This window comes from Ipomoea triloba, chromosome 16 (assembly GCF_003576645.1).
Source record: "Ipomoea triloba cultivar NCNSP0323 chromosome 16, ASM357664v1".
NCBI classification, from domain to species: domain Eukaryota; kingdom Viridiplantae; phylum Streptophyta; class Magnoliopsida; order Solanales; family Convolvulaceae; genus Ipomoea; species Ipomoea triloba.
This window is the reverse complement of record NC_044931.1, coordinates 7,855,000-7,865,394: the sequence shown is the minus strand read 5'-3', so window position 1 is coordinate 7,865,394 and position 10,395 is coordinate 7,855,000.

Sequence of the window (10,395 nt, the reverse complement as noted above, 5' to 3'; positions counted from 1 at the left end):
GTAGGTTAAGTTAGTGGATGTATATGTTGCGAGATATCGGAACTATACGAGTCCTAATCATCCACATCCACACCGTTGGTCCGGGATGCCGAGGCCCTGGAGAAGTGGTTGACCAAGTGTTTGTTAAAATGCCCCATCCGACTGAGGAACAAGGAGTCCAAAGTTTGATGCCACTCGGAGATGGTGTCGTGTGCTCCCTTGATAGAAATGTAGTTGCATTGCCTAGAAGACCCTGTAGTAGTATCAAACTTGAGACCTAGATAGGACATTCATTTCCTTTCTTTCGTTAATTGATTACTTTTGTTTTACTTTTGTCAAACTCTTCACCATGACTTCTTTTGCTTAGAGTGAATCTTGTAACTAATGTCTCTTAACATCAAAAATGTTACACGCTTGATTCGGTTCCAATTTTCCATCCTTGAGAACACGACAATCGGGGAACTTCTTCTCCGTTTTATCACTATCCACACCTCCCACTAAAATCAAAACATCAAAACTACAACCTCACTAATATACATAACTCTCAAGGAGATCAAAAGAGTCCCACTACAAGGCAATGAATGGCAAATCTTCTCCGTTCATATATCTTGTGTGGTTGATGTTTATCTTGATTTGCTTCTATTTACGACCAGGATAGTAGGTTAAGTTAGTGGATGTATAGGTTGCGAGATATCGGAACTATACGAGTCCTAATTGGCCACATCCACACCCTTGGTCCGGGATGCCGAGGCCCGGGAGAAGTGGTTGACCAAGTGTTTGTTAAAATGCCCCATCCGACTGAGGAACAAGGAGTCCAAAGTTTGATGCCACTCGGAGATGGTGTCGCGTGCTCCCTTGATAGAAATGTAGTTGCATTGCCTAGAAGACCCTGTAGTAGTATCAAACTTGAGACCTAGATAGGACATTCATTTCCTTTCTTTCGTTAATTGATTACTTTTGTTTTACTTTTGTCAAACTCTTCACCATGACTTCTTTTGCTTAGAGTGAATCTTGTAACTAATGTCTCTTAACATCAAAAATGTTACACGCTTGATTCGGTTCCAATTTTCCATCCTTGAGAACACGACAATCGGGGAACTTCTTCTCCGTTTTATCATTATCAGCACCTTTCACTAAAACCAAAACATCAAAACTACAACCTCACTAATATACATAACTCTCAAGGAGATCAAAAGACTCCCAGTACAGGGCAGTGAATGGCAAATCTTCTCCGTTCATATATTTTGTGTGGTTGATGTTTATCTTGATTTGCTTCTATTTACGACCAGGATAGTAGGTTAAGTTAGTGGATGTATAGGTTGCGAGATATCGGAACTATACGAGTCCTAATTGGCCACATCCACACCCTTGGTCCGGGATGCCGAGGCCCGGGAGAAGTGGTTGACCAAGTGTTTGTTAAAATGCCCCATCCGACTGAGGAACAAGGAGTCCAAAGTTTGATGCCACTCGGAGATGGTGTCTCGTGCTCCCATGATAGAAATGTAGTTGCATTGCCTAGAAGACCCTGTAGTAGTATCAAACTTGAGACCTAGATAGGACATTCATTTCCTTTCTTTCGTTAATTGATTACTTTTGTTTTACTTTTGTCAAACTCTTCACCATGACTTCTTTTGCTTAGAGTGAATCTTGTAACTAATGTCTCTTAACATCAAAAATGTTACACGCTTGATTCGGTTCCAATTTTCCATCCTTGAGAACACGACAATCGGGGAACTTCTTCTCCGTTTTATCACTATCCACACCTTTCACTAAAACCAAAACATCAAAACTACAACCTCACTAATATACATAACTCTCAAGGAGATCAAAAGACTCCCACTACAAGGCAATGAATGGCAAATCTTTTCCGTTCATATATCTTGTGTGGTTGATGTTTATCTTGATTTGCTTCTATTTACGACCAAGATAGGTGTTAAAGGTAGGGGACGTATAGTTTGCGATATATCGGATCTATACGAGTCCTAATCATCCACATCCACACCGTTGGTCCGGGATGCCGAGGCCCGGGAGAAGTGGTTGACTAAGTGTTTGTTAAAATGCCCCATCCGACTGAGGAACAAGGAGTCCAAAGTTTGATGCCACTCGGAGATGGTGTCGTGTGCTCCCTTGATAGAAATGTAGTTGCATTGCCTAGAAGACCCTGTAGTAGTATCAAACTTGAAACCTAGATAGGACATTCATTTCCTTTCTTTCGTTAATTGATTACTTTTGTTTTACTTTTGTCAAACTCTTCACCATGACTTCTTTTGCTTAGAGTGAATCTTGTAACTAATGTCTCTTAACATCAAAAATGTTACACGCTTGATTCGGTTCCAAGTTTCCATCCTTGAGAACACGACAATCGGGGAACTTCTTCTCCGTTTTATCACTATCCACACCTTTCACTAAAACCAAAACATCAAAACTACAACCTCACTAATATACATAACTCTCAAGGAGATCAAAAGACTCCCACTACAAGGCAATGAATGGCAAATCTTTTCCGTTCATATATCTTGTGTGGTTGATCTTTATCTTGATTTGCTTCTATTTACGACCAGGATAGTAGGTTAAGTTAGTGGATGTATAGGTTGCGAGATTTCGGAACTATACGAGTCCTAATTGGCCACATCCACACCCTTGGTCCGGGATGCCGAGGCCCGGGAGAAGTGGTTGACCAAGTGTTTGTTAAAATGCCCCATCCGACTGAGGAACAAGGAGTCCAAAGTTTGATGCCAATCGGAGATGGTGTCGTGTGCTCCCTTGATAGAAATGTAGTTGCATTGCCTAGAAGACCCTGTAGTAGTATCAAACTTGAGACCTAGATAGGACATTCATTTCCTTTCTTTCGTTAATTGATTACTTTTGTTTTACTTTTGTCAAACTCTTCACCATGACTTCTTTTGCTTAGAGTGAATCTTGTAACTAATGTCTCTTAACATCAAAAATGTTACACGCTTGATTCGGTTCCAATTTTCCATCCTTGAGAACACGACAATCGGGGAACTTCTTCTCCGTTTTATCATTATCAGCACCTTTCACTAAAACCAAAACATCAAAACTACAACCTCACTAATATACATAACTCTAAAGGAGATCAAAAGACTCCCAGTACAAGGCAATGAATGGCAAATCTTCTCCGTTCATATATTTTGTGTGGTTGATGTTTATCTTGATTTGCTTCTATTTACGACCAGGATAGTAGGTTAAGTTAGTGGATGTATAGGTTGCGAGATATCGGAACTATACGAGTCCTAATTGGCCACATCCACACCCTTGGTCCGGGATGCCGAGTCCCGGGAGAAGTGGTTGACCAAGTGTTTGTTAAAATGCCCCATCCGACTGAGGAACAAGGAGTCCAAAGTTTCATGCCACTCGGAGATGGTGTCTCGTGCTCCCATGATAGAAATGTAGTTGCATTGCCTAGAAGACCCTGTAGTAGTATCAAACTTGAGACCTAGATAGGACATTCATTTCCTTTCTTTCGTTAATTGATTACTTTTGTTTTACTTTTGTCAAACTCTTCACCATGACTTCTTTTGCTTAGAGTGAATCTTGTAACTAATGTCTCTTAACATCAAAAATGTTACACGCTTGATTCGGTTCCAATTTTCCATCCTTGAGAACACGACAATCGGGGAACTTCTTCTCCGTTTTATCACTATCCACACCTCCCACTAAAATCAAAACATCAAAACTACAACCTCACTAATATACATAACTCTCAAGGAGATCAAAAGAGTCCCACTACAAGGCAATGAATGGCAAATCTTCTCCGTTCATATATCTTGTGTGGTTGATGTTTATCTTGATTTGCTTCTATTTACGACCAGGATAGTAGGTAAAGTTAGTGGATGTATAGGTTGCGAGATATCGGAACTATACGAGTCCTAATTGGCCACATCCACACCCTTGGTCCGGGATGCCGAGGCCCGGGAGAAGTGGTTGACCAAGTGTTTGTTAAAATGCCCCATCCGACTGAGGAACAAGGAGTCCAAAGTTTGATGCCACTCGGAGATGGTGTCGTGTGCTCCCTTGATAGAAATGTAGTTGCATTGCCTAGAAGACCCTGTAGTAGTATCAAACTTGAGACCTAGATAGGACATTCATTTCCTTTCTTTCGTTAATTGATTACTTTTGTTTTACTTTTGTCAAACTCTTCACCATGACTTCTTTTGCTTAGAGTGAATCTTGTAACTAATGTCTCTTAACATCAAAAATGTTACACGCTTGATTCGGTTCCAATTTTCCATCCTTGAGAACACGACAATAGGGGAACTTCTTCTCCGTTTTATCACTATCCACACCTTTCACTAAAATCAAAACATCAAAACTACAACCTCACTAATATACATAACTCTCAAGGAGATCAAAAGAGTCCCACTACAAGGCAATGAATGGCAAATCTTCTCCGTTCATATATCTTGTGTGGTTGATGTTTATCTTGATTTGCTTCTATTTACGACCAGGATAGTAGGTAAAGTTAGTGGATGTATAGGTTGCGAGATATCGGAACTATACGAGTCCTAATCATCCACATCCACACCGTTGGTCCGGGATGCCGAGGCCCGGGAGAAGTGGTTGACCAAGTGTTTGTTAAAATGCCCCATCCGACTGAGGAACAAGGAGTCCAAAGTTTGATGCCTCTCGGAGATGGTGTCGTGTGCTCCCTTGATAGAAATGTAGTTGCATTGCCTAGAAGACCCTGTAGTAGTATCAAACTTGAGACCTAGATAGGACATTCATTTCCTTTCTTTCGTTAATTGATTACTTTTGTTTTACTTTTGTCAAACTCTTCACCATGACTTCTTTTGCTTAGAGTGAATCTTGTAACTAATGTCTCTTAACATCAAAAATGTTACACGCTTGATTCGGTTCCAATTTTCCATCCTTGAGAACACGACAATCGGGGAACTTCTTCTCCGTTTTATCACTATCCACACCTTTCACTAAAATCAAAACATCAAAACTACAACCTCACTAATATACATAACTCTCAAGGAGATCAAAAGAGTCCCACTACAAGGCAATGAATGGCAAATCTTCTCCGTTCATATATCTTGTGTGGTTGATGTTTATCTTGATTTGCTTCTATTTACGACCAGGATAGTAGGTAAAGTTAGTGGATGTATAGGTTGCGAGATATCGGAACTATACGAGTCCTAATTGGCCACATCCACACCCTTGGTCCGGGATGCCGAGGCCCGGGAGAAGTGGTTGACCAAGTGTTTGTTAAAATGCCCCATCTGACTGAGGAACAAGGAGTCCAAAGTTTGATGCCACTCGGAGATGGTGTCGTGTGCTCCCTTGATAGAAATGTAGTTGCATTGCCTAGAAGACCCTGTAGTAGTATCAAACTTGAGACCTAGATAGGACATTCATTTCCTTTCTTTCGTTAATTGATTACTTTTGTTTTACTTTTGTCAAACTCTTCACCATGACTTCTTTTGCTTAGAGTGAATCTTGTAACTAATGTCTCTTAACATCAAAAATGTTACACGCTTGATTCGGTTCCAATTTTCCATCCTTGAGAACACGACAATCGGGGAACTTCTTCTCCGTTTTATCACTATCCACACCTCCCACTAAAATCAAAACATCAAAACTACAACCTCACTAATATACATAACTCTCAAGGAGATCAAAAGAGTCCCACTACAAGGCAATGAATGGCAAATCTTCTCCGTTCATATATCTTGTGTGGTTGATGTTTATCTTGATTTGCTTCTATTTACGACCAGGATAGTAGGTAAAGTTAGTGGATGTATAGGTTGCGAGATATCGGAACTATACGAGTCCTAATTGGCCACATCCACACCCTTGGTCCGGGATGCCGAGGCCCGGGAGAAGTGGTTGACCAAGTGTTTGTTAAAATGCCCCATCTGACTGAGGAACAAGGAGTCCAAAGTTTGATGCCACTCGGAGATGGTGTCGTGTGCTCCCTTGATAGAAATGTAGTTGCATTGCCTAGAAGACCCTGTAGTAGTATCAAACTTGAGACCTAGATAGGACATTCATTTCCTTTCTTTCGTTAATTGATTACTTTTGTTTTACTTTTGTCAAACTCTTCACCATGACTTCTTTTGCTTAGAGTGAATCTTGTAACTAATGTCTCTTAACATCAAAAATATTACACGCTTGATTCGTTTCCAATTTTCCATCCTTGAGAACACGACAATCGGGGAACTTCTTCTCCGTTTTATCACTATCCACACCTCCCACTAAAATCAAAACATCAAAACTACAACCTCACTAATATACATAACTCTCAAGGAGATCAAAAGAGTCCCACTACAAGGCAATGAATGGCAAATCTTCTCCGTTCATATATCTTGTGTGGTTGATGTTTATCTTGATTTGCTTCTATTTACGACCAGGATAGTAGGTAAAGTTAGTGGATGTATAGGTTGCGAGATATCGGAACTATACGAGTCCTAATTGGCCACATCCACACCCTTGGTCCGGGATGCCGAGGCCCGGGAGAAGTGGTTGACCAAGTGTTTGTTAAAATGCCCCATCTGACTGAGGAACAAGGAGTCCAAAGTTTGATGCCACTCGGAGATGGTGTCGTGTGCTCCCTTGATAGAAATGTAGTTGCATTGCCTAGAAGACCCTGTAGTAGTATCAAACTTGAGACCTAGATAGGACATTCATTTCCTTTCTTTCGTTAATTGATTACTTTTGTTTTACTTTTGTCAAACTCTTCACCATGACTTCTTTTGCTTAGAGTGAATCTTGTAACTAATGTCTCTTAACATCAAAAATATTACACGCTTGATTCGTTTCCAATTTTCCATCCTTGAGAACACGACAATCGGGGAACTTCTTCTCCGTTTTATCACTATCCACACCTCCCACTAAAATCAAAACATCAAAACTACAACCTCACTAATATACATAACTCTCAAGGAGATCAAAAGAGTCCCACTACAAGGCAATGAATGGCAAATCTTCTCCGTTCATATATCTTGTGTGGTTGATGTTTATCTTGATTTGCTTCTATTTACGACCAGGATAGTAGGTAAAGTTAGTGGATGTATAGGTTGCGAGATATCGGAACTATACGAGTCCTAATTGGCCACATCCACACCCTTGGTCCGGGATGCCGAGGCCCGGGAGAAGTGGTTGACCAAGTGTTTGTTAAAATGCCCCATCTGACTGAGGAACAAGGAGTCCAAAGTTTGATGCCACTCGGAGATGGTGTCGTGTGCTCCCTTGATAGAAATGTAGTTGCATTGCCTAGAAGACCCTGTAGTAGTATCAAACTTGAGACCTAGATAGGACATTCATTTCCTTTCTTTCGTTAATTGATTACTTTTGTTTTACTTTTGTCAAACTCTTCACCATGACTTCTTTTGCTTAGAGTGAATCTTGTAACTAATGTCTCTTAACATCAAAAATATTACACGCTTGATTCGTTTCCAATTTTCCATCCTTGAGAACACGACAATCGGGGAACTTCTTCTCCGTTTTATCACTATCCACACCTCCCACTAAAATCAAAACATCAAAACTACAACCTCACTAATATACATAACTCTCAAGGAGATCAAAAGAGTCCCACTACAAGGCAATGAATGGCAAATCTTCTCCGTTCATATATCTTGTGTGGTTGATGTTTATCTTGATTTGCTTCTATTTACGACCAGGATAGTAGGTAAAGTTAGTGGATGTATAGGTTGCGAGATATCGGAACTATACGAGTCCTAATTGGCCACATCCACACCCTTGGTCCGGGATGCCGAGGCCCGGGAGAAGTGGTTGACCAAGTGTTTGTTAAAATGCCCCATCTGACTGAGGAACAAGGAGTCCAAAGTTTGATGCCACTCGGAGATGGTGTCGTGTGCTCCCTTGATAGAAATGTAGTTGCATTGCCTAGAAGACCCTGTAGTAGTATCAAACTTGAGACCTAGATAGGACATTCATTTCCTTTCTTTCGTTAATTGATTACTTTTGTTTTACTTTTGTCAAACTCTTCACCATGACTTCTTTTGCTTAGAGTGAATCTTGTAACTAATGTCTCTTAACATCAAAAATATTACACGCTTGATTCGTTTCCAATTTTCCATCCTTGAGAACACGACAATCGGGGAACTTCTTCTCCGTTTTATCACTATCCACACCTCCCACTAAAATCAAAACATCAAAACTACAACCTCACTAATATACATAACTCTCAAGGAGATCAAAAGAGTCCCACTACAAGGCAATGAATGGCAAATCTTCTCCGTTCATATATCTTGTGTGGTTGATGTTTATCTTGATTTGCTTCTATTTACGACCAGGATAGTAGGTAAAGTTAGTGGATGTATAGGTTGCGAGATATCGGAACTATACGAGTCCTAATTGGCCACATCCACACCCTTGGTCCGGGATGCCGAGGCCCGGGAGAAGTGGTTGACCAAGTGTTTGTTAAAATGCCCCATCTGACTGAGGAACAAGGAGTCCAAAGTTTGATGCCACTCGGAGATGGTGTCGTGTGCTCCCTTGATAGAAATGTAGTTGCATTGCCTAGAAGACCCTGTAGTAGTATCAAACTTGAGACCTAGATAGGACATTCATTTCCTTTCTTTCGTTAATTGATTACTTTTGTTTTACTTTTGTCAAACTCTTCACCATGACTTCTTTTGCTTAGAGTGAATCTTGTAACTAATGTCTCTTAACATCAAAAATATTACACGCTTGATTCGTTTCCAATTTTCCATCCTTGAGAACACGACAATCGGGGAACTTCTTCTCCGTTTTATCACTATCCACACCTCCCACTAAAATCAAAACATCAAAACTACAACCTCACTAATATACATAACTCTCAAGGAGATCAAAAGAGTCCCACTACAAGGCAATGAATGGCAAATCTTCTCCGTTCATATATCTTGTGTGGTTGATGTTTATCTTGATTTGCTTCTATTTACGACCAGGATAGTAGGTAAAGTTAGTGGATGTATAGGTTGCGAGATATCGGAACTATACGAGTCCTAATTGGCCACATCCACACCCTTGGTCCGGGATGCCGAGGCCCGGGAGAAGTGGTTGACCAAGTGTTTGTTAAAATGCCCCATCTGACTGAGGAACAAGGAGTCCAAAGTTTGATGCCACTCGGAGATGGTGTCGTGTGCTCCCTTGATAGAAATGTAGTTGCATTGCCTAGAAGACCCTGTAGTAGTATCAAACTTGAGACCTAGATAGGACATTCATTTCCTTTCTTTCGTTAATTGATTACTTTTGTTTTACTTTTGTCAAACTCTTCACCATGACTTCTTTTGCTTAGAGTGAATCTTGTAACTAATGTCTCTTAACATCAAAAATATTACACGCTTGATTCGTTTCCAATTTTCCATCCTTGAGAACACGACAATCGGGGAACTTCTTCTCCGTTTTATCACTATCCACACCTCCCACTAAAATCAAAACATCAAAACTACAACCTCACTAATATACATAACTCTCAAGGAGATCAAAAGAGTCCCACTACAAGGCAATGAATGGCAAATCTTCTCCGTTCATATATCTTGTGTGGTTGATGTTTATCTTGATTTGCTTCTATTTACGACCAGGATAGTAGGTAAAGTTAGTGGATGTATAGGTTGCGAGATATCGGAACTATACGAGTCCTAATTGGCCACATCCACACCCTTGGTCCGGGATGCCGAGGCCCGGGAGAAGTGGTTGACCAAGTGTTTGTTAAAATGCCCCATCTGACTGAGGAACAAGGAGTCCAAAGTTTGATGCCACTCGGAGATGGTGTCGTGTGCTCCCTTGATAGAAATGTAGTTGCATTGCCTAGAAGACCCTGTAGTAGTATCAAACTTGAGACCTAGATAGGACATTCATTTCCTTTCTTTCGTTAATTGATTACTTTTGTTTTACTTTTGTCAAACTCTTCACCATGACTTCTTTTGCTTAGAGTGAATCTTGTAACTAATGTCTCTTAACATCAAACATGTTACACGCTTGATTCGGTTCCAAGTTTCCATCCTTGAGANAGGAGTCCAAAGTTTGATGCCACTCGGAGATGGTGTCGTGTGCTCCCTTGATAGAAATGTAGTTGCATTGCCTAGAAGACCCTGTAGTAGTATCAAACTTGAGACCTAGATAGGACATTCATTTCCTTTCTTTCGTTAATTGATTACTTTTGTTTTACTTTTGTCAAACTCTTCACCATGACTTCTTTTGCTTAGAGTGAATCTTGTAACTAATGTCTCTTAACATCAAAAATGTTACACGCTTGATTCGGTTCCAAGTTTCCATCCTTGAGAACACGACAATCGGGGAACTTCTTCTCCGTTTTATCACTATCCACACCTTTCACTAAAACTAAAACATCAAAACTACAACCTCACTAATATACATAACTCTCAAGGAGATCAAAAGACTCCCACTACAAGGCAATGAATGGCAAATCTTTTCCGTTCA